Source organism: Camelus bactrianus, chromosome 34, assembly GCF_048773025.1.
Source record: "Camelus bactrianus isolate YW-2024 breed Bactrian camel chromosome 34, ASM4877302v1, whole genome shotgun sequence".
Classification (NCBI taxonomy): domain Eukaryota; kingdom Metazoa; phylum Chordata; class Mammalia; order Artiodactyla; family Camelidae; genus Camelus; species Camelus bactrianus.
The window spans coordinates 20,756,232-20,780,377 of NC_133572.1; the positions used below are offsets into that span (position 1 = coordinate 20,756,232).

At 38.0% G+C, this 24,146-nt stretch overlaps 1 long non-coding RNA gene and 1 other non-coding gene across 2 annotated transcripts in view; one reads left to right on the forward strand and one right to left on the reverse strand.

Annotated features, from left to right (window-relative positions):
• Nucleotides 1-24,146, forward strand: part of LOC123616604 (uncharacterized) — a 90,181-nt gene that overhangs the window by 41,798 nt on the left and 24,237 nt on the right. The gene's annotated exons all lie outside the window — the stretch shown is intronic.
• TRNAD-GUC (transfer RNA aspartic acid (anticodon GUC)) lies at nt 6,901-6,973 on the reverse strand. Its single transcript has one exon. It is a non-coding gene; the product is annotated as a tRNA-Asp (tRNA).

The following is a 24,146-nucleotide window of genomic DNA, read 5'->3' on the forward strand; positions in this document are numbered from 1 at the left end:
ATGATTTTGCAGAATCTAAATTTAGGTTGTAACATTTTCAAATATGTTTACAATTGTCCTAAATGTATTTCTCAATGTGTCCTACTAGAACTGACTAGAATTTTAGGGCTTTCTGTTATACTTAAAAATTAGTTCCATAGGGGGAATAAAACATAAAGAGACCATTCATGGCCAACTTACTGCATCTTTTCCCCTCTTTTCTATAAGAATCCTCTGCTACAACCGTCTTCTAATAACTTCCTGCCCATGTTTGCTTGTTCAGTGCTTTAGCCTCTCTTGTAATCTCCATTCTTCCTACCCATCAAAATTTTGCTAAATCTTATAGATTTGAGTCAAGACCCATTTATATCACTATTACTAATTACATTTGGTCTAAATGTGGAAGAGTGGAAGTCTTACTAATATAACTAACAAAATGGCTTCCCTGATGCTAAGGCATTTGCTGACTCATTTTGACACACCTCATTTTTCTTTTTGTTTAGATGCTCAATTGCTTTGCTAAAATAGCCCCCAACCTTCCCTATCCATTCTTTAACCCAGAAGCTGTTTTCTGGAAAGAAAGTCACGGGTTGATGACCTCAGAAGAATGGACAGAGCCTAAGGAGTTTTCCGTGGCGCCAGATGGACTTATAAAGATTAAGAACACAGCACCACAAACTGCCCCCTTTTGTTACTGCTCTTCTGCTCTGTCTTACAAAACCTCAAGACCCCAACCCCAAGATGGGTTCACAGTTTTTGAGGCTTAAGCCTGCTGTGATTCCCCTTTGCCTGGCAAAACAATAAAGCTGCTCTTTTCTATTTCTCTGAAGGACTCTGTCACTAAGTTTGAATTCATCTTTTGGGGTACAGAGGCTGATTTTCTGTAACAAATGGATCTTTTAAATTTGTATTTCTGCAAAGTTTTTTTTTCCTGTATTGTCTATATATACATTATACACTTGTATTGTCTCAAAATTATTGTGTTTTATGTTTTAAAAAATTGGCTAGAATTTAACTCCCTCAAGAACAGGCTGCATGGGTGGTAGAAAGAGTATGGATTTAGAACCTGGTTTTGGGGGAGGGTATAGCTCAGTGGTAGAACTATGCTTAGAGCACATGCTTAGCATGCACGAGGTCCTGGATTCAATCCCCAGTACCTCCATCAAAAAAACCCAAAAGACAAAAAACAACAAAACAAAACAAAACAAAACCCTAATTACCTACCCTGCCCTGCAAAAAATATAAAAAATAAAACCAAACCAAAAAAAAAAAAAAACCAAAAAAACCAAAAAAACAAAACAAAAAAAGAACCCGATTTGTGGCTCTGCCATATTCCAGCTGTTTGGTCTTGGGCAAGTTATTTAGTCCCTCTGATACACAATTTTCTTCTCTGTTAAATGATGAGAGAGATACCTTCATTATGAGATTGTGGTGAGGACTAAATGTGATAATATATAATGTGCTGTGTACATAGTAAGTGCTCTAAAAAGTGATTATCTTTTTCTTACCTGATAAAGTCTTGATTATTCTATGGTAACAAACAATACAAATCTTAGTCACATAACACAGAAGTTTGTCTCTCTTGGATTTCATGTCCAACACTGGTCAGCTGGGAGCTCTGCTCAGTGGAGTTACTCAAGGACCCAGGGTAATGGAGAATAATAGACTTCCCTTCTACTCACACGCCATTGGCCAAAGCAAGTTGCTTGTCAACTTCAGAAAGGCTCAGGGAGCGTAGTCGTCATGTATCTGGAAAGCTCTCTAGGCAGAAATATTTGGTGAATAGTAATGATAACATATCTTTCACAGCACTTGTGATGCTCCACATGGAACAAATTCTCCATGAATAGATGCTTGTTGAATGGATATTGACCTGTCTAGGAATGAATTAGGGCCCACAGTTAGACACAAGCTTCATTTCAATAAGTTTACAAAGCCATAAAGAATTTCTTTTTCATGGGAAGATGGGAAATTATCATTACCTTTATTTGGTAACACGAGATAATAGAAAATATGTGTATTGGTCTCTGCCCCTGGTTTCTGGCACAGAGCTCCTAAAACTCTTGTAATTTCCCAAGTGACAAGAGCACGAAGAGCATCCTTCATTTGGTCATTGGCCCTGATGCTTGACATAGAGCTCTGAAACCCTTTGTAATTTTCTGGGTGATAGTAGTACGTTTTGTTCCAGTGAGGCAACTCTGGGTGGGCGCTGGGTGGGGGCTGCCCATCTGAAAGACAAGCCATGATTAGAAGTTTGGAACTTTCAGTCCCACCCCACATCTTCTTCAGAAGGGAGAAGGGCTGACTATGGAGTTAATGATCCGTCATGCCAATGTGATGAAACCTTTGTAAGAAACCTAATACCATGGGCCATGGAGTGATTCCAGGTTGGTGGACATACCTGTGCACCAGGAGGGTGAGGCAGCCCAACTCCACAGGGACAGAAGCTCCTGTGCCTGAGACCCTCCCAGACTTTGCCCTATGCATCTGTTTAATTGTATCCCTTTATTACATTCTTAAATAAACTGGTAAAAGTAAATAACTGTTTTCTTGAGTTCTGTGAACTGCTCTAGCAAATCAATGGAATCCAAGGTGTGGCAGTCATGGAAACTTTTAATTTTTAGCCAGTCAGAAGCCCTGGCGGTAGCCTGGGCTTGTAATTGGCACGTGGAATGGGGTTGGGGGTGGGTGGGGAAATCGGAGGCAGTCTGGTTGAACTGAGCCTTTAACCTGTTGGATTTGACACTGTCTCCAGGTGGATAGTGTCAGAATTGAGTTAAATTGTAGGACACCCAGCTGGTGTTGCAGAGAATTGCTTGCTGGGGGAAAAGACCCCACACATCTGGTGTCCTAAGCATTTTGAGCATGGTAATGGTGTGAGGGTAAAGCTAGAGCGGAACTGTGTTTTCCCTGTTTAGGTGGAAAACTGGGAATTTTCTCAAGTAGGTTGTTTAGTTTTAATGCCATGAACCATTGTGACTGCATCACAGAAGCAGTGCATTTTAATGCGGTGAAGGTCCTGTGGTCCAAGATCTTACTCAGCTCTCTTCCGTGTTTCCCTGAAGTGATCACTGAACCTTACCCTTTGCACATCTATTGATTAAACAGACTAAAAGTTTGGCAAGAATTTCTTACTGAAATAACCAGATTTCAGTCGGGTGTCATACGCAGGTTCGTTACTCACAAATTGATGGCTCCCTGTTTTACTTTGAGAGCGCTTTGAGTCTTGCTGTGTACTCGTAAATCTTGCTGTGGTGCCAACACCTGGTAGCACAAAGCACATTATTAGGAGTATAAAAAAGATTGATGCGTCCTACTCTAACCTGTAGGTGAATTGTTGCTTTAATGTGGTTATTCTGTTTTATGCCTGGGCTTTGTCCCACCTTGGTGAATACCGAGACATAATATTGCAATTTAGTCCGGAGAGCGCCAGGTGGTACATAATGTCATCACTGAGGGCGCCGTTACTATGGCACCCAGAACCCTCTTCCAGCTCTGAGCGTTCACCATCTTTCTCTGTTTTCACAGAGGGACAGAAGCTGCTGCAAACCAGATTTTAATATTTTAAGCAGAGCCAGGAGGCTTTGTTCTCTATCAGGATAGATGCTCTTTTCCATCATTCTTTTTTGTCAGGCAGTCTCACTGTGCATAATCCAAAGCTTCCTTTGGTGTTAATAGATTCATTCCCAGATAGAATATTTTGAAGCATTACCATTGAGATTCAACAATTCAGCCAGAATAAAAAAAAAAAATAAGAAATGAACCTTTGGGAAAACCATATTAGCGACCAGAAAGTTGACAGCCGTCCTGTTCACTGGGGAGGCTAACTGGTAAACAAAATGATCCTCCTCGCTTCTAAGAAGCTTGAAATAATGTGAATTGTTTTTCTGGTTCCCCAGACACTGAAAGACAATCTTCTGAATGACAAACCTTTTAAGGAGAAGTTTGGACACAACAAAGTCTTATGATGTTAAGATTCCTTGTAATTAACCCGAACAATCTGTATGTGATAATTCAGTTTTCTTTTTGCACGTCCTTTAAGAAAGAGGAAATGAAATTCTGAATCTCAGAATCAGCATTTCCCTAAGAGTGCTCTGTAGCGTGTTACTGAATGTTATACAACAAATGATTCACTGAGAAGTGCTGGGTTAAACCAAATTAAGCAAGTCTGCTCACTGCAAGAATTCACAGGAGCCTTAGTACATTAATGCAGAGTGTGAATTTCCAAGAGTTGGGTAAAATACACAGCATTTTCATTCTTATTTCACCATAAAATTTTGACAGAGTATCTTAATAGTTTCATGTTCTCCAAACCAAACTTTGGGAAGATTTGCTCTAAATTCATCCTCTGAAAAATATTTTGACTGCTATACAGATAACATAGGTAAAAAGCATTTCTTGCTTAATCAAGCAATGGGCATATGATCAGATAAAGACATAGTTACTGTAAACAACAATGGATTATACAAATTGGAAGTGTTTTCAAACATGCTATGGTGGACTCTTCTGTGACAGATCTTTGACAGGAATTACTGATTTAGCTGTGGGTGTTAGAAGATCATCAGAACCTTGGACCTCTCATGATTTAAGTGGAATTGAGCAAGCTCCTTGTGAAGGAGACGTACCCTCATAAATGTGAAAAGTAGGAACCGAACGGTTGTGTGTGTAAAGCTGTCTTGGGCTCTTATAGAGTCATGTCCTCAGTTTGCTTACATTCTCATTGGAAAGGGCAGTCTTACAGATATACAAAGTGAAATAACAATGTAACTTGGAATCAGATTGATCTAAATGTGTTGTATAGACAAAAGGATAAGAATTCAGAGACTAGAGAGACTAGTGGATTGGTTGGAAGGCTTCAGCGGTAAATGAGATTTGGCTAGTTTTATTTATTTATTCAAATTTTATTATTATAATTTTTTTACTGTAGTATAGTTGATTTATAACATTATACTAGTTTCAGGTCTACAGCTTAGTGATTCAATATTTTATAAATTAAACTCCATTTAAAGCTATTAGAAAAAATCGCTATATTTCCCTGTTCTGTACAAAATATTCTTATTATCTATTTTATGCATTGTAGCTTGTATCTCTTAATCTCTGACCCATATCTTGTGTCCTCTTTCCTTTTTACACTAGTATCCACTAGTTTGTTTTCTATAGCTATGAGTCTGTTTTTGATTCATTATATACACTTGTTTGTATTATATTTCTGATTCCACATGTAAATGATGACATACAGTATTTGTCTTTCTTTCTCAGACTTATTTCACTAAGCATAATACTCTCTAGGTCCATCTACATTGTTGCAAGTGGCAGAATTTCATTCTTTTTTTATAGCTGAAGAATATTCTGGTGTGTGTATATATATATATATCTGGTATATGATATATATATACTGATCTATCTATCTCACATCTTCTTCATCCATTCATCTGTTGATGAATACATGTTGCCTCCATATTCTTGGTTATTGTAAAAAAAAAACAAAACAAAACAACAGGTTGCTATGAACATTGTGGTGCATGTATCTTTTCTAATTAGTGTTTTTGTTTTTTTCAGATATATACCCAGGAGTGGAAGTGGTGGATTGTATGGTAGTTCTATTTTAATTTTTTGAGGACACTCCATACTCTTTTACATAGTGGCTGCACCAATTCACATTCCCACCAACAGTATACTGGGGTTCCTTATTCTCCACATCCTCACCAGTATTTGTTATTTGTGGTCTTTTTGGTGGTAGCCTTTGTGACAAGTGTAAGATGATATGTCATTGGGGTTTTAATTTGCACTTCTCTGATGATTAGTGATACTGAGCATCGCAAAGATGTGCCTCTTGGCCATCTGTAAGTCTTCAGAAGAATGTCTACTCAGGTCTTCTACCCATTTTTTAATCAAATTGTTTGATTTTTCTGATGTTGAGTTGTATAAGCTGTTTATATATTTTGGAAATAAGTCCCTTATTGGTCTTATTATTTGCAGCAATTTTTCCCATTCAGTAGGTTTTCTTTTTGTTTTTTTGTCAATGGCTTCTTGTGCCGTGCAAAAAGTTTTAAACTTAAATAGGTCCCATTTGCTGATTTTTGCTTTTATTTACTTTGCCTGAGGAGACAGAGCCAAAAAATATTGCTACTATTCATGTCAAAAAATGTTCTTCCTATGTTTTCTTCTAGTTTTATGGTTTCTGGTCTTCCATTTAGGTCTTTAACCCATTTTGAGTTTATTTTTGTATATGACGTGAGGAGGGTTCTAACTCATTCTTTTACGTGTAGCTGTCCTGATTTCACAGCACTACTTACTGAAGAGACTGTCTTGCCCACTGCATATTTTTGTCTGCTTTGTTGTAGATTAATTGACCATAAGAGGGCGGGTTTATTTCTGGGTTCTTTATTCTGTTCCACTGATCTGTGCATCTGTGTTTTGTGCCAGTGTCACATTATTTTGATGACTGGAGCTTTGTAATACAGTCTACAGTCAGGGAATGTGACCCCTCCAGCTTGTTTCTATTTTCTCAAGATTACTCTGGCTATTTGGAGTCTTTTGTAGTTCCATATATATATTTTAGGATTATTTGTTCTAGTTCTGTGAAAAATATGAGTATTTTGGTAGGGAAGGATTGCATTACATCTGTAGATTGCTTTGGGTAGTATGGCCTTTTAAAAAATATTAATTATTCCAATCTAAAAGCATGGGATATTTTCCCATTTCTTTGTAGCATCTTCAGTTTCCTTCTTCGATGTTTTTATAGTTTTCATAGTATAGTATGCAGTCTTTCACCTCCTTGGTTAAGTTTACTTTTAGTTTAGTTTTTTTTTTTTTTTTTGACATGGTTTTAGTGGAATTGTTTTTAAACTTTTTCATCTTATTTTTGTTTGTTTGGGGGAGGTAATTAGGTTTGTTTGTTTGTTTGTTTGTTTGTTTTAATGGAGGTACTGGGGATTGAACCCAGGACCTCATGCATGACAAACATGCACTCTACCACTGAGTTATACTCTCCCCCCATACTTTCTCATCTTAATATTTGATTATTGGTGCATAGAAATGCAACAGATTTTTGTATATTAATCTTGTGTTCTAGTAATCCTAGTGCTTGCTGAAATCATTTATTAGTTCTAATAGTTTTTGTATGGAGACTTTAGGGTCTTCTCTATAAAGTATCATGTCATCTGGAAATAGTGACAGTTTTGCTTCTTCACTTCCAATTTGAATGCCTTTGGTTTCTTTTTCTTCTCTGATTGCTGTGGCTAGGACTTCCAAAACTATGTTGAATAAAAGTGGCTAGAGTGGGCATCCTTGTTTTTGATTTTAGAGAAAAAGCTTTCAGCTTTTCACCATTGAGTATGATGTTGGCTGAGATTTGTCATAAATGACCTTTATTATGTTGAGATATAGTCCCTCATTACTAACTTTGATGAGAGTTTTCATCATGAATGGATATTGAATTTTGTTAAAAAGCTTTTCCTGCCTTTATTGAGATGAACATGGGATCTTATCCTTCCTTTTGTTAATGTGTGTGTCACATTGATTTGATCTGTGAATATCAAACCATCTTTGTGTCCCTGGAATAAATCCCACCTGATCACGGTGTATGATTCTTTTTAAATATTGTTGAATTTGGTTTGCTAATATTTTGTTGAGGAGTTTTACATTTATGTTCATCAGAGATATTAGCCTGTAATTTTCTTTTTTTGTAGTGTCTGTCTGGTTTTGGAATCAGGACAATGGTGGCCTCATAGAACCAGTTTGGGAGTGTCACATCCTCTTACATTTTTTGGACTAATTTGAAAATGATAGGTATTAGTTCTTCTTAATACTTGGTAGAATGCCACTGTGAGGCCATCTGTCCTAGACTTTTGTTTGCTGGGAGTGTTTTGATTACTGATTCAATTTCACTACTAGTGATTGGTCTGTTCAGATTATCTATTTATTCCTAATTTACTCATGGAAGATTGTGTGTTTCTAGACATTTCTTTCTTTCTTTCTTGGTTGTCCAATTTGTTGGCATATAACTCTTTGTAGTATTCTCTTATTTTTTTGAATCTCTGTGATATTGGTTGTAAATTCTCCTGTCTCATTCCTTATTTTGTTTATTTGGATACTGTCTTTTTTCTTAATGAGCCTATCTAAAGTTTTTTTTTTTATTATCAATTTTGTTTATCTTTTCAAAAAGCCAGTTCTTGATTTCATTAATTTTTTCTTTTTTTATCTTATTTTATTTATTTCCTTTATTATACCCTTCCTTCTGCTAACTTTGGACTTTGTTCTTCTTTTTGTAACTTCTCTAGATGGTAGGTTAAGTTGTTTTCTTGAAATTTTTCTTCTTTCTTGAGATAGACCTGCATTGCTACACACTTCCCTCTTAGAACTCTTTTTGCTGTGTTCCATTGATTTTGTAAAGTTTTACTTTTATTTTCATTTGTTTTGAGATATTTTCTGACTTACTCTTTGATTTCTCATTGACCCATTGGTTTTTCTAGTAGCATGTTGTTAGTCTCCACATGTTTGTGTTTCCTCTATTTTTCTTCCTGTAATTGATTTCTAGTTTTGTGATTGTGAAAAAAATGCTTGATATAAATTCTATCCTCTTAAATTTGAAACTTGTTTTGAGGCCTAGCACGTGATTTCTCCTAGTGAACATTTCATATGCATTTACAAAGAATGTGTATGTTACTGTTTTTGGATGAAGTGTTCTGTAGACATCTTTTAAGGCCATTTGTTCTAATCTGTCATTTAAGACCACTGTTTCCTTATCAGTTGTCCTTGTGGATGATCTGTCCATTGATGTAAGCGGTAAGTTAAAGTCCCCTACTATTATTGTATTATTGTCAATTTCTCCCTGTATGTCTGTTAACATGTGCTTTATATATTTAGATGCTCCTATAGTAGATGCATATGTGTTAATGAATGTTATATCCTCTTCTTGTATTGATCCTTTTATCATTATATAATGCTTTTCTTTGTCTTTTATTATAGACTTTGTTTTAAAATCTGATTTGTCTGATATGAATATTGCTTCCTGGGCTTTCTTGTCATTTCCATTTGCATGAAATGTTTTTTCTATTCCCCCACTTTCGGTCTATATGTCTTTAGCCCTGAAGTGAGTCTTTTGCAGGATACAGATGGGTTTTGTTTTTTCATCCAGCTAGTCACCCTACTCCTTTTGATTGAAGCATTTATCCCATTGACATTTAAAGTGATTATTGATAAGTATGTACTAATTGCCATTTTGTACTTGTTTTTCTGTTTGTTTTTGTAGTTCTTTTCTGTACTTTTAGTTTCTTCCCTTGTGGCTTGATGATTTTCTTTAGTGGTATGCTCATGTTCCTTCTCTCTGACGAGATCAGGTCCATGCAGGGTGGTATGGCCATAGACCCTTCTCTCTGGTTTTTGTATACCTATTGTAGGTGTTTGATTTGTGGTTGCCATGGGGTTTATGGGGTGTTGACCTACAGCTATACGTACTTGTTCTAAACTGATAGTCATTTAAGTTCAAACACATTTTAACAGAGCTACATTTTTTACTCACTTCTCTCACATTTTGCATTTCTCATCTCATATTTTACATCTTTGTGTTTATCTCTGTTTATTATACTTGTAGTTGATTTTACAATTTTGTCCTTTAATGTTTGTACTGGCTTATTTAGGTGGCTGATTCACAGCCTTTACTATTTATTTGCTTTTACTAGTGGGGTTTTTCCTTTACTATACATTCTTACTTCTTGTTGTAGCCTTTTCTGTTCTACTTAGAGAATATCCTTTAGCACTTCATTTAGCATCTGTTTAGTATTGATGAACTGTTTTAGTTTTTGCTTGGCTGAGAAGTCTTTCTTTATTTCTCTCTCCCTTTTGTTCTTTCTTTTTTTCTTTTTTAAAAATTTCTCCTTTAATTCTGAACGGTAACCTGGCTGGGTAGAGCATCCTAGGTTGTAAGTGTTTCCCGTTCAGCACTTTAAATGTATCCTGCCACTCCCCTCTGGCCAGCCAGGTTTCTGCAGAAAAGTCTGATGATAACCTTATGGGAGTTCCCTTGTATGTGACTCCTCTTTTTTTCTCTTGCCGATTTTAGAATTCTCCTTTTATTTTTAACTTTTGCCACTTTAATTATGATAAGTGTTGGTGTGGGTCTGTTCTAATTAATCTTGTTTGGGACTCTGTGTGCTTCCTCTACCTGGACATCTGTTTCCTTCCTCAAGTTTGAGAAGTTTTCAGCCATAATTTCATCAGGTGCACTTTACGCCCCTTTCTCTTTCTCTTCTCCTTCAGAGACCCCTGTAATGTGACTGTTAGTACACTTGATGTTGTCTCAGAGGTCTTTTTAACTGTCTTTGTTTTTAAAATTTGTGGGGTTTTTTTTTCTGCTCTGTTTGGGTTATTTCTGTTATTCTATTTTCATGATCACTTATGCAGTCTTCTGTTTCTCCTAGTGTGCTGTCGATTCCTTCTAGTGTGTTTTTCACTTCAGTCATTGTATACTTCAGCTCTGACTGGTTATTTTTTTTATATTTTTTAGTTCCTTGTTAAAATTCTCTGTGTTCTTCTATTCTTTTCACACATTTACTTAGCATTCCTATGTTACGCTTTGAAATCATGTAAATTATCTTTGTTTTATTAGTTGTTTTTTCCAGGGTTTGTTTCTTGTTCTTTCATGGAAACAGTTACTTCTGTCTTTGCATTTTGTTTAACTTTGTCTCTATGAAATGAGGTGCAACAGTTACATATCCTGGTTTGGAAGGGATGTTCTTGTGTAAGATCATCCCTGTACAATTTGCATGTGCCTAGTGGCTCTGGTGAGACAGCTGGATTTAAAGTGAGTACAGGGCTCATCTTCCCCCACAGTGTGCTGGCAACTGTCACCTTGGTGGGAGATGCGGTGGAAAAAGAGAGGCTAAAGCCAGAGCTTCTATTCTCAGTGGTTAACAGTGACCTGTTGGAGGGGTGGAGCAGGTCCCAAGGTGCTGGATCAGAAGCTCTGTGCTTTGGGTCCAAGCTAGCTCTGTCCAGCCAAACTGTTCACTCTCCTTTGCAATGGCAGCCTTTGTCCTAATAGGGAGCTGTACCCAAGTTAGAGGGGCCAGTGTGGGCACTCAGTGTGGGTCGGGGTGGTCATGGGAAACTGGCCAGAGCCCTGCGCAGTTTTAATCTGCTTCTTCCACCTGGTTCCTAGGAGTGAGCAACTGTATACATGATCTTCATGAGTGGAGTCTCAGTTTCGTACAGCCCTCCTGTAAGTCCCACTGGTTTTCAAGCTAGCTAAGGGGACTCGTCTTCCTGGTGTCAGACTCTGGGGCTCGGGTGCATAATATGTGGTTCAAACCCCTCACTCCCCAAGGAGGGTCTCTGAACCCTTGATATCCCCCTACTCTTCTGTTTCTCCTCTTAGGGGTGTGGGTCCTAACCTGAATTTTTATCCACCCTTTTTACCTGACTCCGTGTGGACCTTTCCTTACAGCTTGGGTTGTAGAAGAGTCTTTCTGTCAGTCTCTGGTTTGTTTTCAGTGATAATTGCTCCACATATAGGTGTATTTTTGATACATTGGTTGGGGGATGTGAGCTCAGCATCTTCCTTTTCTGCAATCTTGATCTCCTCCTTCAGATTTTACCCTTTAAATATAACTGATTTAAAGGATCTATCATCTGGACATTGATGGGTAGCATCTTCTGTTAATCTCAAATAGTGAATCATACCATTAATCCTTTTTAAAAATGGTATAACCAAAGACATGAGAGGCATCTCCCGTGAGGGTATGCAGCTCTCAAAAGATTCGGAAAGTTCATTCCCAGGGTTAGTCTAAGAAAGTAAAAGCCCTTCATTGCTCTAGGCAGTAAGAAAAGTGTACTGAAGGCAAGGAAGTTTGAGATGACAAAGGCCTCTTATGGACTGGCACCTTTTGTGGCAAATTCCCCTGAGAGCTGGCACAGCCAGACAAAAAGACTTCGTGTCTCAAATCACCAGGCTATTAGCTGACCACCAGATGCACCTTGGTAAATGGACCTTCTGAAAGGCAGAGATCAGAGAGAATATTCTCACTGGACACAAAGCCAAGCTCTTAAGACACAGAACAAGAAAGGAAAATGTAATCAGATGAATGGTTTTCTTCCTTATGTCAAATGATATGATAGACAGAGACAAAGACAAACAGAGACCACCTCTGGGAGGAAAAGGATCCCCAGGAGTCACTAAGTCCGAGGAAGTAGCTCCACAAATATACTTTGCTGCTAGTTTAAGTTTAGAGAGAGAGAGAAAAGGGACTTTCATCACTTTTCTTTCCACCAAATCTTTCAGGCAGAGGTCTCGGGGGCTGATGTGATAAGAAACCTTACCCTCTACTGGCCTTTGTAAGATGTCCCACAGTCTCCTAGCTGCAGCATCCTCAGGGTGGGAAGCAGGGTCCAGCCATCTCCTGCATGGCTTGCCAATTGTTGATTCCCCCTCCCCAGCATATGGAAGACTAAGATATATACAATAATATATTTTGTCTCTATAGATGTATAATTTTATTAAAATGGGTTTATAGTATTTGTACTACTTTTTATTAAAAATTAAAAAAAATTTTTTTGAGGGGGAGTTAATTAGGTCTACTTATTTATGTATTTATTTTTTGGAGGGGGTACTGGGGATTGAACCCAGGACCTCGTGCATGCTAAGCGTGTGCTCTACCACTTGAGCTACGCCTTCCCCCCTATACTACTTTTAAACCTGATTTTTTTTCACTCAACAGTATTGGTCTATTTTAATATACCTTTATCTTTCATCCATAGTCTATTGAATCAATCCTGTATTATGGGCCCATTAGATAGATTCGTCTATATATTTGATCAAATGCTTATTTTTAAATAAATGATCCAAATGATTGACCCATAACTGAGTTATTAAAGTCATTTGAGATATAAACAGCATTATTGTTACTAGTTTTTATTACTAACTATTACTAGCTGATGTAAGCTACCAGCAATTAGGCAGGGCATCGTGACTCACTGGGAGTGCCCCAAATTATGGTTTACTGGTTTCTCAACTGTGTTTTATAGTAAAGACAAAACGAAACATAAAGAACCTTCAATTGTGAATCAGGGTATTTTATTTTCAACCTAGTTTAAGAGAAGTAATATTTCTTTACCTTTAATTTTTCCACATTGAGGGAGAAAAACTCCTCTTGGGAGTCAGTGACTGCCACTCTGTCCTCTTTGGCCACTTAAAGTGCTCTGAGTGCACCTGCGTCTCAGTTGCTGGCATGGAGTAAGTCACATGCAGAGAACCTCTGACTGCTTTTGTTTTTAAGTTCCACCTGCGCACGAGAAAGAGCGAGGCAGTGTAACACACAAACAGAACAGTGGGTCTCGACTGCTGGCGTACATTAAAAACACCTGGGAAGCTTGAGCAAACACTTTTCCCCAGACTCTTTTTTTCTTTAGGAGATTCTGACTTAATTGGCCTGAGGTGAGGCATGGGCATCACCATTTTAAAGACTTTTGAGGTGATTGTCATGAATAGCCAGGTTGAGGACCACTCATGTAGGGAAGCCTGATATATATATATTTCATCTCTAATGGAATAAAAAGTTTATTCTTCCCTTGGGCACTGTAAACATATTTTTGTAAGATATATTATCAAAATGTTATTAGTACCTTTAAATTCAGTTTTCTCAGAAGGGTCTGGAGACAATAGAAATGACTTAATTTTCCCTCAGAGGTAAGAAAGAAGTAATTCTAGAATGAATAGAATAACAATGATGTTTTACTTTACAAATAAGTACTAAATCAAGAGAATGTGTAATGCAGGCAGAAAAGAGAGTAAGTTTCATAGGGTGTGGACAAAACGATGTGTGATGGATTGTTTAGAAGGGCCCTGGGACTATTCAGAATGCCTGTTTAGTCCTTAGGTTTGAAATCATGAAAATAATTACTTTTTTCTTTATTTGCAAATGTCTTTTTGACTCATGGTTACATACAATACAAAGTCGAAAGAATGGCTAATTTTACTCACCTGGACCCTAGTAAGACTGTTTATCACAGAGTTCAGAGCTGGAAAGGCCCTCCAGAGTGACTGAACCCAAACTCCTCTTGTATCTTACCCTTGCCGTGACATTCAGAGCAAGTGACATATGTCTTTTGCTTGCATACTTTTAGTGATGAGGAAATAATTAGCGCACATTTAAATTTGAACGTTTCTAGTTGTTAGAAAATTCTTCTTGTACTTTACAAAAATGTGGTGTTCTATCATTTCCACCCCTTTATTCTACTATCTGGAGAAAGAAACCATTAGTAGAGTGAATTGTCCTAAATAAATCAAATAAAAGAGTTAGTGGTTTTTTTCTTTGTAGATGAAAAGTATAAAAACAATAAATAAAATAAAATAAAATAAAACACTGTAAGCTTTCTGATATTTTGCCTGTATGTGAAACAAACTATTCTAGTTTACCAAATATTGAGTACAATTCAGTTTAGTAAATAGTGAGCGCTTCTTGGGTACAGAAGTATGAAGATGGAGATACGTGGAAAAAATAACTACATGTAAGTGAATTTTTAGTCATTTGAACAATTTTCAAACTGGAGCAATCTTCCTCCCCTAGTGAACTAAGGTTTCTACTTGAATTTCTCCTGATCAATATATTTATCGATGCCTTAGACAAAAATACAAAAGTCATATTTATCAAATTATATATATAAATATGGGGATGGGGGAAAATAGTTGTTGCAGTGCTCTGAGGTTCCTTACTGGAGTCTGAGATGAGAAAAAAAGTGTCCCCCCATATACACTTATCAAAATAGCCCCTCATATTATGAACCAAATGGAAAAGGTAATAAAAACTTTACAACCAAAAAACACGGCTACATATAAAATCGGCTTTGTCCAGTCTGCTCCCATGCTGTCATCAGCCCACATAAACCCACTGTGATAGAGATGGGGTGATGGGGGATGGGGGCTTGGTGGCCACCCTGGTCTGGGAATCACAGGCTGCTTGGAAATGACTGTTCCCACAGCACAATAATGCAGGGTCATAAAACAAACAAGTGAAAAAACAAACAAATGAGAATTGTCTGTCTTTAAAATTTTGGTATTTTGCTTATTGTAGATCTTTTGTTATGGATTTTGGTTCTTTAAAATGTTCCATTAAAATATTATTTGTTATCTCAAAGAGAAATCTGTACTCTCATGTTCACTGTAGCATTATTCACAGTAGCCAAGGCGAGGAAGCAACCCAACCATGGGGTGATGAATGGATGGATCAAGAAAATGTGCTATATAAACACAAAGGAATATTATTCAGTCATGGCAAAGAATGAAATCCTGCCATTTGTGACATGTCTGAATCTGAAGGTCATTATACTGAGTGAAATAAGTCAGACAGAGGAAGACAAATACTGCATGGTGTCACTTATATGTGGAATCAAAAAAACAAAACAAAACAAAAAAAACCAAAACTTGAATTTATAGAAATAGAGTAGAGTGGTGGTTGCCAGAATTGCAGGCAGAGGTAAATGGGGAGAGAATGGCAAAAGGATACAAACTTTGAGTTATAAGATGGGTAAGATCTGAGGACCTAATGTATGATGCGGTGGCTGCAGTTGATAATACTGTATTGTAGAACTGACATTTGCTAAGAGAGCAAAACCTTTGTTATCACCAAAAAAATAAGGGTAAATATGTGAGGTGATGGCTGTGTGGGAACTCAGTTGTGGGAATACCTTCACAGTGTTTACATATAAGAAATCACCACATTGTCCACTTTAACTACATTGTAATTCTGTCAATTATACCTCAACAAAGCTGAAGAAATTATTTGTCTTGATTCCTGAGAGTTTTCGTGCCCCTTAAATTTTGCCCTTGAGGTGAATATCTTAACCCTAATCTTGGCTCTTGCCTGTTGTATTGAATAATTGAATAATGATACATTTAAAAAGTAATAAGATAAAATATAGAGATAATAGTAATAAGATAGTAATAAGATAGAATATAGAGACGAAACTAACATGATGGAAGTTATTTAGGATAAAAGTAAATGAGGAAATTCAGAAAATCCACTTTGTACGTTTAGGACTGGGGATTCATGGTTTAATGTCAGTTCACATAAAAAGGAATTCAGAGCTTTAGCTGGATGTAGGCTCAGTGTCATATAGTTATTTAAACACGAATACAATTCAATCTGCAGAGAATAATGAACCACGATGGCAACTTTATTCCACACTGGACAGACCCCTGGAGAGCTGCTAGTTTCTGCATTTAAAAATCCATTTCCATTAAGTAGAGCATATTCAGGGGACTGAGAAATAGAGAGAATCTGGAAATTATATCCTTGTGAAGAATAACAGAAGGAAAAGGGAAGGATTATTTTTGGGAAGAGATTAAAATTGTCAGGCACAAGATAGCTCTTTTCAAATACAGTGGTTCTCAAGGCTGCCTGCGCGTTAGAGTCACATGAGTTTTTAAAACTTCAGACACACAGATCACACCCCAAATAATATGAATCAGACTTCTGCAGATGGGATCAGAAGTTATGCTCCCAGGATGACTCCAATGTGCACCCAACTTTGAGAATCACTGATGAGAAAAATTATCAAGTGGCAGAAAATTAGCCTCATTTTATTATATTTTATGGAATAGAACTAATTTCCAGATGTGGAAGATTCTCAGAGTTACTTTGGCTCAACATAAAAGGCACATTTTAACTCGCATTTTCTAAAAGTCCTTTGATAGGAGGAGACCCACCACAATTACAGTTGGTGCAGAGGCTGAGTGTTGTGGAGGACTCTTGCTTTGGCTGAGAAGGTGAATTGGATAATTTCTAATAGTCTTTCTATTTTAATAATTTTATTACTCTGTCCCCCAAATTCTTCAGCAATCCCCTTTAGAATGAACATCTTTTGCCTACTTTGATCTTAGAGTTAGAGGGTCAATTACTGACTGACCTACCCATTTCTGCTTTCCTGCTCAATTTAGATAGATTAAAGCTGGAAGAATGACATTTGCAATGAGAGCTATTAGTCTGAGCAGATTATCTCCATGATAATCTAATTGCACAGGTACAAATACTTTGCAGAAATGAGTATTTGACAGACCATTTCTACGCTTTCTGTGTATGTGTGTGTCTGTGTGTGTGTGTGTGTGTGCGCGCGCGTGCGCTGAATATAAACTAGAGCATCTTAGATGAAACATAAATATTAGGTTTTAACTTTAATTATATTCTGATTAGCAGAGAATGGCAAGATGCACTTTTACCCCCTGGAGAGTTGTGGGTGGGAGAGCAGGGTCAGTACAGAGAACTGTCCTTCATCTGTTTAAAAGAAGCACACTTCTTTCTTTACTTACTTCAGTAGAATGATAGATGATACATATGTACATCAGATACTGAGATAATAAAAAGCCCCGTGAACCAGAAGCATTAAATAAATCATACTTATGAGACTATGCCCCTTCCAAAATGAACATTTCTATTTGTCTACATTTATTTCCAAATACTTTCTCCTGATAGCTGACTGCTTCTTATTCAACTTGAATATTTAAAATCATTTACCTTTTCTCATAATATATATACTAATTAAAATATTTCATAAATCCTGGAAAATTTCCTTAAACAGGTAAAAATCATTCATATTGAATAATGAAAACCTTAATCACTAACAAACACTATAATTCACTTAAAAATAATATTATGGAGTCTAGTCTTGTGATTTGTCACTCTTCAGGTTACTGTTAATATTTTTCTCTGCGTATAGTTGCAAAACGGTGTAAAAGAGCATGAAAAGCTGAGTATAATGTCATTACCACTGCTTTAAAAATTGTTCATTCATTTAAAAAATCTTGACTGAGTTGTCTACTCTGTGCCAGCCCATGTGCCTGGCAATTGGCCTGCACTGTGGACAAGATAGACAAACTCACTCCCAGCATGAAGTTTGGGGGATAGATGATAAAAAACAAACACATGAGGGCATACATAATTTAGTTTCAGGCATTGATAAGTGCTATTAAACAATGCGGGGCAAGGGGATGGGAGGTCATAGGGAAACCAGATGCCATATCATGGGGATGCTCAAGTATCACTATGGAGGGGGCTACATGGTGACGAACTAAGGTCTCTTGCCAACAGCCAGTGCCACCTGGCCAGCCACATGAAGAAGCTGTCTTAGCCTTGGACCCTCCTGCCCCTAGTCAAGCTTCAGATGATGACAGCCCCGGCTAACATCTTATGGTAACCTCAAGAGAGCCTTTGCACCCAGAGCACCCAGCTAAGCCCCTCTTGAAATTCTGACCCACAGAAAATGTGGGATAACAAATGCTTATTTTTTTAAGTCATGCAGTTTTGGAGTATTTTGCTGTGCAAAAGAAATAACACGTGTAAAATCTTTCAGGCAGGATCAGCTTGGCATCTTTGAGGAATGGCAGAAAGGTCAGCATGGTTGGAGATCAGTTGGGATGGAGAGAGTGGTGGACCATTTCTATCTATGGTCTATTTTTGTTAATGGAACATAAGTGAACTTTTTGTAAATACTCAATATATATTTTGTGTTAATGGTTCTTTAATTACCTTCTTGGATTTTATAACTTTTATAGTAAACCAGGTACTTAACAAATCTTCATTTAAAAGTTACATACGATGTAAAATACTGTATTTAAGCCATGGTCAGTTTACTGAGTTTTCCAGTGGCTACTGCATACCTCAGAGCTTCAGGTTTGGTTCCAGACCACAATAAAGCACATATCTCAATAAAGCAAGTCACATAATTATTTTTGTTGTTTTCCAGTGCATATAAAAGCTATGTTTACACTATTCAACAGTCTTTTAAGTGTGCGATAGCATTATGTCTGAAAAAGCAATGTACATACCTTATTTAAAAAACACTGCTGTTGGAAAAATGGTGCTGATAGAATTGCTCGATGCAGAGTTGCCACAAACCTTCAGTTTGTGAAAAACACATTGCGAAGCTCAATAAAGCAAAGTATAATAAAACAAGATATACCTGTACACTTTTTTGTAAAACAGAGAAATCCTTTGGCTAGATTAACCATCAGAAAGCATGATGAAGCAACTCAAATCCTCCAAACATTAGTATTATATAGATTGGAAAATAGATACTAAAAATGTCAGGCTGTGTAGTGATGTCTGGTTATTACTGATGATCAGACACAGATGGAGTCTTCAAAGATAAAATAAAAACAGCAATTTTTTTATTATTAAAAAGGAAATCTCTTTGCTTTTTGACTCATAATTTAAAAACCCTTGGGGAAAAATAAGCCATTGTTAAAATGCCTTTTGGATCAAGCCAGTGTCTGTGAAAGATAAGAATAATCAGAAAATTAATTTTCTGTATTAGGATTTTGTTTGTACCTAATAATCATTTGCTAGCTTTCATCACCCAGTGGGAAAATGATACCTCAAAACAATGCTTCCCTGGCTTCTCTCACATCTCCGTGGGAGCACTAGTCCTTTTGCAAATTCTTCTCAAAGAATATTGGGAATTTCCTCCGGAGACTGGACTGTCTTTTATATTCTCCATTAGCTAGTGTTGGGGACCCAAGGCAGGCCACCCCCAAATATGCCTCAATGACATATTGATAATTTAAATAAAGTTTACCTAAGAAACAACCAATGTCAAAGAAGCACTTTGACCCTCCTCTCTGTCTCCCTAAAAGCAGGAGATAAATTTCCCATGTGAGAGAGGCAACCCCTAAATCTGGGTATAGGACAGCCTTGTCTTGGGCTGAGAAGCCTGTTTAAAACAAACCTTGTTATTCCTTTAAATTACTACTCCAAGCTCAAACTCTGTTTAATTTTTTTTTTTTTTTTTTTTTTTTACTAATTAGTTAGCTTAAGCACCCAGGGCCTAGATTTCTTGTTCCATCAACATGACACAAATTTATTGGGTTTTTTTTTTTTTTTTTTTTGCCTTGAAGATATAAAATCTGCCTGCTCTGACCACTTCTTAGGTCCCATTTCTGTGAGAACTCTGTGCACATGAATTAAAATTTACGTTTTTTTCCCTTCCTGTTAGTCTTTCTTGTGTCCATTTTATTTAGAAGTCAAGATGGATAGAGGGGGAAATTTCCCCCTCCTCGACACTAGCGGCTACTCCCAAACTTCCTACCCTAACTCAAACCAGCAGGCTCTCGTGGTGACCCCATAAGCAGTCACGGATACCACCAAATGCTCTGCTGCCAGCGTTACTGGTGATCCTTGAAGCTTATTCCAAGGACTGTGATGTCCAGTGTTTACACTGTGGCTGTTTGCTCCAGGGGTAACGAGTGATACCAAATACCCTTGTGAAGATGTCCCTCTGCTGTTTAGACACACAGTGTCTTGGCCAAGTTTGCCATCCGGTGTCAAGGATCCTGTGCTGGCACTAAATGCACCGCCTCTTGTTGCACGGCCAGCCGCCAGTTCAACTAGACGCTTTCATTATTGGTAGCTAGATCGGAATTAAGTGAAACACCTCTTCTAGGTATTTCTAGACTAATCATTTCAATTCCCTCAACCTAGCAGTCCATCATAAGTCCACGGGAAGCTGGCTTCGACGATCATTTGATTGATCAACCCAACTACATTCAGAATTATTGTCTCTAAACAAAGTATTGCCCCTTGAGTCTCTTTTCCCTTAGGGAAAATTCATTTTTAGCAGCTGTCTCTAAAATCTGATATCAGTAGTCCCATTGTTGGTCTGTCCTGCTGTTTTCCTTGGTGCCTTACGTTAATACCGGGTAGTTAGGTCGTCTTCCACATAAGTGGCCCTTCCTTCTTCTGTACTTCTCATGTGTATTTCATCACCAACTCCTATGTATTCTACTCAACAATATCTTCCTATACGGCTCCTCTTTTCCATTCTACTGCACTTGCCCTAGTTTGGGGCATTATCATGTTCATAGAAACCAGCATTTTCAAGTGTGCTCTGCAGGTCCCTGGATCCCCAAAACACGTATAGAGGGTCAATGAAATCAAATCTATTTTTACAAAAATACTAAGAAATTATTTATCCTTCCCACTATGTTGACATTTGCACTAACAGCACAGAGTGATGGTGGGTAAAAATGTTGGTTCTGAGCACAAGTTAAGTCAATGGCACCAAACTTACAAGTAGCTATTTTATCCTTCAGTGTGTTTGGGAGAAAACATCTCTTTCTCTACTCAGCTTAGGGTCTCCTGCGGGGGCCCTGGAGATTGGACTGACAGATGACAGATTAACAGGACGAACGTGTAAAAATTTGTTTAATATGAATTTTATGTGACGTGAAGGTAATGAAGACCTGGAGAAGGAGTTAAGCCTGAGCATTTTTATCCTAGATTTGATGAAGACTGGAAAGTTGTAGAAAAATGTGATAAGACAAAAGGGTATGAGCCACTTGTTCATTTGGATTCCTCTGGACGCCCCTCCACCATTGGAAGTAAGGGTTCCCCTTTGCTCCCAGTACAGGGAAGGTGATGCTCACATGAAGGTCTTATGACCTATTGTGGGGGAAGGAGGATATCAGAGTTTTTCTTGCACCTGTTGTTTCTCAAAATCCTTCACTTTAAAATATTCAATATGCCGAAGTGCCGCATTTGGGGGTACCTGAACCCTGTTAACTACCAAGTGAGTTTCATTTGAGAATGTCTTCGGTGAGCAGTAGAAATTATAAATTTGACTAGATCTCAACCTTTGCGTTCACATCTTTTAAATATTCTATGTCACAAATAGGAAGCATTCATAGAGCCCTTCCACTACAAACTGTTGTCCGATGGTGGCCTTGAGGGAAAGTCCTTCCTGTTGTTTGATTTGTGAGCTGAACTTACTGCTTCTCCATGCAACATTTTTAACTTGAAACTGGCAGAGCAAAATATGGTTGCTCAGATTTGATTATTTGGCAGACATTTCCTGAAAAATGAACAAAGTGAGCCTGTTGCGTCAAGGAACACAACTGACAGTGTTTGTTGCTAATAATAAAATTTGAGCTAACTAACTACAAATTTTGGAAATCTGCATGTGCTACTGTGAGCTTGCAGCTTCCCAACACTTATAGACCTTTCTTCCCCTTATCTGATCAGTGTTCATCTTGCTATTAACGGAAGTGTGGCAGGGCCAAGAGCCACACCTCGGCACCCCAGCTCCAGATTTGTGCTCTGAAGCTCTTCTTCCTTTTGCTTTCTATAGAACAAATAAGGTCCAAACCCTTAACATGCCAACCAGGTGACATCTGTCCATCCTGTGGAATGACTGAGGATCAGCTGTGGCGGTGGGGGTGGGATAGATATCTGGAGACACTGACAGGTGATTCAGTGAGGGGTTCATAAACGGGGGGCATCCTGGTTGGTGGCCTATATGAAGTGGACAGGCTGGACTGACTCCCCTTAGGCAGTCCTTCCAAAGACAAGAACTAGATTTAATTATTTGAATTGAACTGGGAATATTAAGGCTTAGCCACTGGCTAGCAGGGCATATTGGAGGCGCTGTCAATCTGGGGCCCTAGCTTGATGTGAGTTTCTTTTGGGGACCCCCAAAATGTAAACAATACTTTTTTTTTCTAGGGGTGCCAAATGCACCCTTGGGAAAGCACTTCTTGTGTAGGAGCCAAGCATGAACTTGCTTCCCTCCTGAAAATACAATGACTTGACTTAAAGTGGTCATAAGACATCTTCAAGGGTTTAAAGAAAAACCTCCAGTTGATTCAATAGCCCTCAGATGACTATAGCAGTCCCTCCAAATTGCAGTTACCCTTGGTTACTTCTCAGAATAACTGGCTTGCTATTTACGTTCACTTTGCAGATAGCTATTCCCACGATGGGGGGGGGGTAATTCAGTTAGAAAAAGTGGTATGAAATTTGTCTTTGTCTTTCATCAAAGTGATCAGTGGTACCAACTCAGTGCGAAAAGTCGTACAGACCAGTCTCAACTCACAGAAAAGCATTGTAAGGATGAGAGAATTACCTAAGACTTCTTTTTTTGGAAGGCTGAGGTGAAGAGTGAGCAACTGCTGATATGTATTTCCTGTACCTGAATTAATGTCTCCAGCCAAGTAGAAAGGTCAGTACAGGAGCTTAAGGTGAAGTCCACCTGTGTTTCTAATGTAGTCCCTGATGGTTTATGGTATTTGTTTGGCTGGTTATGTCCTGGACCCAGCAGGGCATGGTTGTGGTCAGTTCTGTAGGTTGGCTTGGAGTCTTATTAATACTCTTAATTAAGACTATTACTGGACGAGAAAAATTGAATAGATTAGGTCTTAGTCTCCATCATGTTAATCAGAATGGCTGACGTGGTGGTGCTCTCACTGAAAAATTCGCTAGAAGCCAAGATGATGTGGAAAAGAGGGGTGGATATTATCCTTGAGTCTCCTGTATTTCTGCACATCTTATGACCAGAGACACTGATTACCTTTGTTCTGGGCCATCTTTTCAAGAATTTTAGCGTGGTGAATAGTCTTGGAAGACAGATAACGTCTCTTCCAGAGCAAAGTTCAGACGTGATTACGGTCTTGGAAAATAGGCACAGAGCTTCCCTACAGAACAAAGGGCAGGCACCCTTAATGCCCATAATAAGAGACTTGGGTTCCCTAAGCTCTAAGTTCCTCTCCTGTAATGCAACCCGTGGTGTGTGCACAGGTCATCTGCCCTGTGTTGTCACCCTGTTGGAACTGGAGCACAGGGATCAGCATAAGAAAATGCTAAAACTCTGGCTATGAGTAATGCTGTGAATAATTAAGTGCTGTATTTCTGGAGTCTTGTGTCTTCTGCAAGCATCCCAGAATCTATGACAGACTAGCTTGTTCGCTTGCAGGCAGGGTAAAATGTCAGACCCTCCCAGTTCTTGACATGCTGGCTCAGTACTTCCCTTAGATTTCTTTCTTTCCAAACCCCAAATGACTGCCTGGTTTTGCTACCAAAATAGATTCTCCAGATTCACTTAAGGTTGGCAAACAAAGACCTATGCACCTGGGCTGGCAGAGGGGCGGTTTGACTCAGCGTTCATACGTACTCTCCCCTTGCTCATCACGCTTGCCGGATTGCTGATCCACTACATTTTACATGAGCAACTGATGTACTTTTAACTTGAGGAAAGTTTTTTCCTATTAATAACAATGTTACAATGAATATTGCCTTTTCATGTTATATACATTTTGCCACAATAAAAAAAATAGCCTCGTCCTCTTAGGTTTGGTTATGATTACATTTGTTAAAATGTGTAAAAAATTTAGATTATGCCTGATCCAT